Here is an 8,418-nt window from a genome sequence, read left to right as displayed (position 1 = left end):
CAAGTGGCAGGGGACGTATGGCCAGTGTTTAGCAGGTTGCTTGCCTACCCCTGTCTCAGTCCACTTACTGCAATGTGTGACTGCATGAGTGAATGTGGTTGTGTGAGTCTGTCTACCCCCTTCCCTATGCTAATCCCTAACCCCATGCCTACCCAACGTGCAAGAGAGGAGGGAGCTCAGGAGTGTTAGCAAGTTTAGCTCGTGTTTAATGTTTCAGGAATAATTAAAAAAAAAAAAAAAAAAAAGAGAGATTTATTGTGTAGGCCTACTGTTTTATTTTAATTGTAAGAATCACTAATGGTATTCTTAGACTTGAACTTGAGGCTACTGGTGTGGCCTGTATTTTTCTTGTATTAGTTTACTGTAGTGTAGGTACAACGTAAAATGTGCATTTAAAAAAAATAGTCAAACAAGAGTCTACATGATCCCTAAACTAAAACATCATTCCTTTCGTGTTATACATTATGGCGATCCCATGCATATGAGTCATTTTCATAAGGCAGTTGTTTTATTTACTTTTGTGTGTGGCAAAAAATTGAGTAGTTAATTTTGACATCACATGTTGTGCTTTATTTATTAGCTAGCCAAAGTACCCAGCGTCGCACAGGTTATAGGTGCATTGAAGTGCCGCTCATGCTCACCAGCTAGAGTTTTGTCTGCATGAATGACAACATTATACTCTGGAGTCATCTTCTCCATGGCCCACTTGAAACTGTGAACATAATTGTTTTCCTTGTGGAGCATGTCTTGTAACTGCAACACCACCTGCGGGTTGTTTTGAATTACATTGTTGCAATGCTGTTCAGCCTGTTTTCTATTGTCATCCATAAAGTAGATTTGCAGGAATTTGGGCTCTTCATCTGGAAATGGCATCAGACTGCCAATCTGATGATAAACCTGGCCTTGCACTTTAAATGTGGGCATGTAGCCAGATTCTCTGATGTCTTTTGTGGTGCCAAAAGATGTCATTTGGAAGCATGAATTGTATCTTCTAATGTTGCTTTGGAAATGACATGCATCTGGAGTGTTGCCTGTCAACAATGTATGAAGGGGCTCAGGAGGATCATTTATTTGGGGCAGTTGAACCTTGCTACTGTTGCAGCATAACCCTGGATCTTCTCCTTTCCATCTTATTGCAAAGCAGTGCCTGCAAGAAGTCACCATTAAGCCAGTTGCAAGTAATGGATGAGAACCATAATCCAAGGCTGAATTGTAGAAGAATGGAGAGTTTTCTTTTTCCCTTCAGGGCCGGTTCCTTGCTGCAGCCATTGCTGCTCTGTTTGCAACTTGTTGTGCAGGAGTTTCAGTTGCTTTGGATGCAGGCATTGCTGCTGTTTGTTTCTTGGCTTGTAACTTGCTGTGCAGGAGTCTCAGTTGCTCTGGATGCAAGCATTGCTGCTCTGTTTCTCGTCTTGCAACTTGTTGCTCTGGAGTCTCAGCTGCTCTAGCTACAGCTTTTGCAAGTCGATTTTTGGTAAGTTTGCTTCTTGTAGATTGCCTTACAGGGAATGCCCTAATCAGTCCCTGAGAAGGCCCAGTACTGTTCTCCCTGGACCTTCCTTAAGCCCTCACTCTGCCTGCGGGTGCTCCCAGGTCCTGTTAACCAGTCCCAATGACAGCCCTTAGGGGAATACTCCTAAATGTGGAGCTTTCTCCAGATGTACCAGTTGACATTGGCCAGGAGCTTTGAGCTTTGCTAAAGAATGTTTTGCACATGCAAATTTATTCTGCTTCCTGGTGCTGACCTGTCACAGGGGGTTATGCAGTATAGATCACAAAATCGGCAATTTTTTTTTTGAGACAAATAAACAAAATAGCACCCGGGTGCATTCTCCCAGGGTCCCCTTAGTATGCATGCAAAGTTTCAGGTCTCTAGGTATCATGGGCTTGGAGCTATGGTGCTGACACACACACAAGCCCTTTTATTAATATAGATAGATTCACTGTGTACATTTAATGGGTCTAATTATTAATGCTTTTTGATACATTCATGTTTATAATGTGGCATTGGGGGCCTCCAAATTTGTTTACCCAGGGCCCCAATAAATCTTAATCTGTCACTGGATCATGTTCTAAGTTAACCCTTGATGGATGTATTATTATAACCTAAATCACTTTCTGATAGAGTGCTTTACTGAATGTCTGTGCCAGATCCCACTGAAGGTTAACTTAGAGCGTGATTGCTGCCATACTAGGCAGCATTGTGCAGGGCTGTGCTCTAGCCTTGGGCAGAGCTCCGTGCTCTGCCCAAGTTCTGGGGGACATCACCTGGGAAATCCAGGACACTGCCCCCCACTCTCCCAAGTTGGCTGGGGGTAGGGCTACCTGCCTGCCTGTTCTGTGCTAGGGCTGTGCAAAGCTTTGATAGCCAATTCAATTTGGAGGAGATTCGGCTTGATTTGGAGGCCAAATCTCCAAATCCAAACTGAACCAGGAGACCCATTAAAAGGTCCAAATTGATTCAGAAGCTTCCGAATCAATTAGGAAAATATTCAGAAAGATTCATAGATTTGGAAGGTAGACATGCAGGAAACAAAAACTGAGAAGAGGGAGAGGCACATGTGGGTGGGGGAAGACTGTTCTGATATTGACATCTGTAGCTGGCCAGTGACTGATCTTTCCCTGAGTTCCCTTCCAATCAGAGTACTCTGGGGGAGGGCCATAGAAACAACATATGAGTATGTGTGGGAAGTGATCTGTGCCTTTTGTGAGCTGTCACTTTTGGACCAGAAGCATCTGAAAGGCTATGGCTTGCTATCTAGTCTCTTGGTAGCTACCTAGTCTCTCTTCTTCTGTGTTTTTCCTGACAGTGTGTCATCCCTGTGCACTGCAGGAAAGCACAATGTATATTACAGACATATACACATTTCAAAATGCAGGAAGGAGGCGGGCTACTTCCACCGGAGCATCAAGCGGAGCAAGATGCCATGGGAGAAACAGGCAAAGTTGAGCATCCTGCAGCAGAAAATCATGCAGGATATGGAGAGTCAGTCAAACTCCACATGCCTGATGCTTGAAAAGCTGGTTGAGCAACAGAAGGCCATTCATGAGATGGCCTTACTCAGGGAGATTGGGATCAATGGCTCCCTTAACAAAACAGAGCGGGATACCATCTCCCAGATCTTGGTGGTTCTCAAGCCATTCCTCAAGGCTACCGAGATCCTTATTAATGGTGATGCCCTCCTTAGCCAGGTGATCCCCATAATGAAGGAGCTTGAAAATCAAATGGAGAAATTCCAGGGGATCAATGTTCCTGGCTGGGGCAGGCTGCTTTCACCAGAGGTGCAGGCACTGGTGAAGCAGCTGAAGGAGGACATCAAAAAATGGCTGGATCCATTGCGGTCCAGTATGGTCCACGTGCTGGCAGGAATGTGCAACCTGAGGGTGAAGGGGAGCATCTGCAGGATCAATTACTGGATGGAGGTACTGGTGGACAGAGTGTGGGAGGCAGAAGGGCAGAGGCAGGGAGACGTGGAAGAGGGGGATCCAATTTCCCATGCCAGCACTCCAAGCACCAGCCAATCTTCTCAACCATAGCTACTGCCAGTTTTGGCCAAGGGCATGGCTGCAGTGTTGGGGTCCAGAGACACCAGACTCCCACCATCCGGCAGGTAGCATGAAGGCCTCAGTGGCTACCTATCTCACTGAGGACATGGAGCCACTGTACGGTGACTCCTTGGCTTATTGGGCAACCCACAGCCAGGTGTGGCAGAATATGGCAACAGTTACCTGGGAATACCTGTCCTGTCCAATGATCAGTGTTCCAAGTGAGCATTGCTGGTGATGTTGTGACACCCTATCACACCTCCTTGGATCCTGATTTGGTGGAGTAGCTGCTGTTCCTAAAGGTGAATCTCCCAGTGTGGGGGTTCCCCAAGCTCCACATGCAGATGGAGTGAATGCCACCCTCCTCACTCTGCATCTGTTTGCTTTTTTAATTTGCTTTCCAAACCATTTAATGGCCCACTCTCATAGCTGGAGGTGGCAGTTTAATTTATTATCAGCCAGCAGAGGAAGAACATCTCCCTGCTGAGCTCCCATGCCAGGATGAACTTGAAGGTATGGGCTAGGGCTATGGGGAAGGAGAAGACCCCTGGTCCTGGAAATGACCTAAAATTTCACCCTGCCAGGGTAGGGAGGCCTGGTGGGACTGCCCGTGGCATGGCAGCCACAGAAAATGCCAGGACTGCTAACCTCCCTGGTGAAAGGCAGGTAGGGGTCTCCTAATAATCTCCAGCCACTGCATGCACACACAGTCCTGGTTAGGGAAAGACCTGCAAGATCTTTGAGAGGCCTGAGGCTTAGTGGTTGCAGTGGAGTTGGAACAGACAGGCAGCTCGGATTTGACCTGAGGAACCCCTGACTGGTCCGTGCTGGGGCCAGGACCCAAAGGGGGGGGTCAAAGGGCCAGGGGCCCACCGCAAGGAATACCCAGAGCATGAGGCTTTGGATTCTGACTTGCCTGAAGGTGGGGTCAGGGCCTAAGAGGGAGCCAAAGGTCCCAGAGAGGGGACCACAGCTGGAGGGGGTGAAGGATATAATGTGTGAAGCATGGGCCATAGTGTAGGGAAAGGTACGGAGCTGCGGAATGGATGTCACTCCTATACATCAGGGGCCTAAATGGGCATCCTCCCGCCTGGGTAACATCTGAATCATTTTTCCATCAAGGCATGGCAGGAGAAAGAGGGGTGAGCAGTTGGCCCAGAAACAAGTAGGTGGGTCAAGATATAACCAGCACTGGGAAGGCCCCCTGTTACAGGCTACCATCCCTGCTGCATTGCTCCTGCTGTGCCTTAACACACACAAGGCAGGCAAGGTTCTTTGGGTCAATCTAATATCTTTTATTAGACCAACTGAATAGTTGGAGAAATATATCTTAGCAATCGTTCAGGTTTAAAAACCCTTCGTCAGGCTAAGGAAGCATCTACAGTTGGTGTGTGTGCTCTTCCTGGATGGAATGAATAGTAAAGAAGCCAGGGGCTGGTCTGCATGCAAGCAAGCCAGTCAGTGAAAATGTAAATTGAGGTGTCAGGGGGTGAGAGACAGTCTGGATGGGGGGGAGGGGGAGGGAGATGTAACAGGTAAAATTGGAGAGGTACCTGGGGAGTCATATGCCAGGAAGATTATAGTGCATCATAAATCCAGTGTCTATATTGAGCCAATGAGTTTTTGAATCTAGGAGGGTGATGGAATGAAGTTCACAGACTCATCTGTGAAAAGTGTTTTGTAAATTCCTTTTGAGGATCAGGACTGAGAGATTGGAGAGGGAGTGGTTTTCTTGTGAGAAATGTGCCTCCACTGGTAATTGGGTGTTCTTGTCTTTAATAGATGTCACGTGCATTCATTCTGGTGTGCAGTTGTTGTTCGGTCTCTCATATGTATTTTTCATCAGGGTATTTGGTGCACTGGATGAAATGCATAACATTTCTGTAGCTGCAGCTTTAAGATCCAGGTATGGTGATGGTTCTGTTGTGGGGTGTAGTAAATGTGGGAGTACTGGAGATATGTTGGCAGGTTTTGCATTTCTTGTCATGGCATAGACTGGATCCATTTGGTGTATTTTGGGCTGTAAGAAGTTTGCTTCTGATGATGAGGTTAGCGAGGTTAAGGGCTTATTTGAATTTACAACACACTTTTCACAGATGAGCCTATGAACTTCACTTTATCAACCTCCTTGATACAAAAACTCATGGACTCAATATAAACATTGGATTTGTGACACACTATAACCTGACTCCCCAGATACCTCTCCACTTTTACCTGCTACATCCTCCTTCTCCTCCTCCCACCAGCCTCTCTCACCCCCTGACATCTCAATTTATATTTTCACTGACTGGCTTTTTTGTATCTCAGTCTCCAGCTTCTTTTCTATTCATTCCATCCAGGAAGAGCAAACATACCAACTGCAGATGCTTCCTCAGCCTGACAAAGGGTTTTTAAACCTGAAAGCTTACCAAGATATATTTCTCCAACTATTCAGTTTGTCTAATAAAATATATCAGGTTGACCCAAAGAACCTTGTCTGCCTATGTCCTTAGACCAACACAGATACAACTTACACCCCTTAACACATGCAAGTGATATGGGTTTTGCTTTCAACAATTTGAGGGGCACTTTCACAGAACCCCCTGCACCTATCTTCTTGAAACCTCAGAAGGGGTACCATCCCCGCTGTTTTCAGCTGAATCGGCAAAAAAAAGGGACAAGGTTATATAGGTATTTTAGTGATTCCCCATTAACCTTCTTGGCTGAGCAGGGAAATCCAGGAGAGCCTTCGGAAGAAACAAGAGGCCTACAGGCTGTGGAATCAGTGGGCAGCAACCAAGGAGGAGTATACCTGCTTGGCCTGCACTTTCAGGGAAGTAGTGAGGAAGGCCAAACCAGATATAGAACTCAAGTTGTCAACAAAGATTAAGGATAACAAAAAAACCTTCTTTAAGTACATAGGGAACAGGAAGAAGGCGCAGGATAACATAGGGCCAGTACAGAATGGACTAGGGCAACTCGTAACTGATAGGATGGAAAAAGCGGAGCTCTTAAATAATTTTTTTGCTTCTGTTTTCCTGGACACAGATACAGATACACCTCCCAGTTAGACCCCAACTCCATGAGTTGCCTAACAACTAGGAAGATGATGATCCAGTTGCTTAGGGAACAGACACCAGCACACATTGCTAGCCAACAGCTTTATTCAAAATGGAGACAGCTTTGGGTGAGCTCCCAAAAAACCAACAAACCGGGGAGCAGCAGTGAACATTAATTCTTTCCGCATGTATACACCTTGGTTCATGCTCTCTAACATTCACCCCACCTTTGTTTCATCCATATTCCCTCCTATTTTCAGCTCTGCCTCTGTTTAGTGTTTGTTTCATTAGCATTGAATCGCCTATGCATTTCACTTATTTACATGTATTTTTGCTATGGGTGCATGTCTAAGACCTTGACTCCACTTCTTCGGTCACTGGGCAGACTTTGACCAAAACCTTGAAGCTTCTGGAGGCCTCTTCACCAATCACCATTCACCTTTTCACATATGTTTATTTCGGATTTTGTTGCCAGTAATGGTGTTGTCTTTCACATTCCAGTCTTTTTTTCCATCTCGGGTTGTATCATCTCCACATTCCTAAAACTTCACCTCAATCACAGCACACAGACTTACACAGACTCACTTGAAAATGGTTGACACAGTTAAGATGGCTGCTTAGCATAAGCAAATGGTTGGCTTAGCATAAGCATTCACAGGCAAAATCTGCTTTACCTCCTAACAATAGCTGGTGGTTTGTATCCTGTTTCTTTTACACAATGAGCTATATATCTTACAACAGTACAATATGGTTAGAAAAAATACTTTTCTAAGCGTCTTGCAATATTACTTTTAACATATCATTCTGCCTTGTGGTTAGCAGCTTGCTAGGCCACAGGTCACAGCCTTTTTTTCAGCTGCAATTCCAGTGCTCCCCAAGATCCAAATACTGTCACCCTAACACTCCCAATGAGTCTTTAGTTTGGATGTAGGTAATACCAATCCACCAATGGTTAGCTTTGACCTAGTGAAGGGGCACTTGGAAGGGTTGGATGTATTTAGGTCATCAGGCCCCAACGATCTTCACCCAAGGGTACTAAAGGAATTGGCCAATGACATAGCAGAACCACTGGTGCAGCTATTTCAGTGCTCATGGCACTTGGGACAAGTCTCAGAGGACTGGAAAAGGGCCAATGTGGTCCCTATTTTCAAGAAGGGAAGGAAGGAGGACCCAGATAACTATAGACCAGTTAGCCTCACCTCTATTCTCAGCAAGACCTTAGGAAAAATCATAAAGGATCACATTTGCAGGGGGCCAACATGTAACACAATGTTAAGAGGCAACCAGCATGGGTTTATAGCAGGCAGGTCCTGCCTGGTATCTTTTTATGACCAGGTCACAAAGTGCTTAGATGCAGGAGAGGAAGTAGATATTATTTACCTGGATTTTAAAAAGGCTTTTGACACAGTGTCACACCCAATTTTTACAAGCAAACTGAGTAGCTGTGATGTGGATTTTTTCACAGTAAGGTGGGTGAAAATCTGGTTTATGGGACACACCCAGAGAGTGGTGGTGGATGGGTCGGCTTCTCCCTGGAGGGATGTAGGCAGTGGTGTTCCCCACTGGCTCTGTCCTTGGACCAGTACTGTTTAATATCTTCATTAGAAATTTGGATTAAGGTGTTGAAAGTACTTTGTCCAGATTCACAGATGACACTAAACTATGGGGCATAGTAAGCACACTGGAGGGCAGGGAGACAATTCAGGCAGATTTGGACAAAGTGGGGAAGTAGGCAGATGAGAATAGGAAGCAATTTAACAAGGACAAATGCAAGGTGCTGCACCTGGGGAGAAAGTATCTCCAACACCTATATAAACTGGGGGGGGGGGGGGGG

This window comes from Gavialis gangeticus, unplaced genomic scaffold, assembly GCF_001723915.1.
Source record: "Gavialis gangeticus isolate Ggan-Ray unplaced genomic scaffold, GavGan_comp1, whole genome shotgun sequence".
NCBI classification, from domain to species: Eukaryota; Metazoa; Chordata; order Crocodylia; family Gavialidae; genus Gavialis; species Gavialis gangeticus.
The sequence above is the reverse complement of the archived record's forward strand: the minus strand, read 5'-3'. Positions refer to the sequence as shown.